We start from the raw sequence: 331 nt of genomic DNA on the forward strand, positions 1-331 counted from the left end.
TTGGAGTTGTAAGCGTTGAACTCTCTGAAGACGACAGCTTTAAATGATAGGAAAATAACGCAGATGACCATAACGTGCATCGTGTTTCACTGAGACGAATAAGTTTCTCACAAGGATCTCATTACACTGAATTCTTATGCAGCTGATTTATTTTGTATTTAGTAAATTATCAACCAGAACGGCACTTATAATCTGTAAGACAATACACATAGCTCTCAGACAAGTTCTATAGCTCTGAAGTTGTTGTTGCTGTTTCTATAAGACGAGGGTGTGCACCCTTTCCTTTTGTTACATATGCCGCATAGTAAACTGTCCGAATAAAAAAAAGAAA

Source organism: Dermacentor andersoni, chromosome 6 (genome assembly GCF_023375885.2).
Source record: "Dermacentor andersoni chromosome 6, qqDerAnde1_hic_scaffold, whole genome shotgun sequence".
NCBI lineage: Eukaryota > Metazoa > Arthropoda > Arachnida > Ixodida > Ixodidae > Dermacentor > Dermacentor andersoni.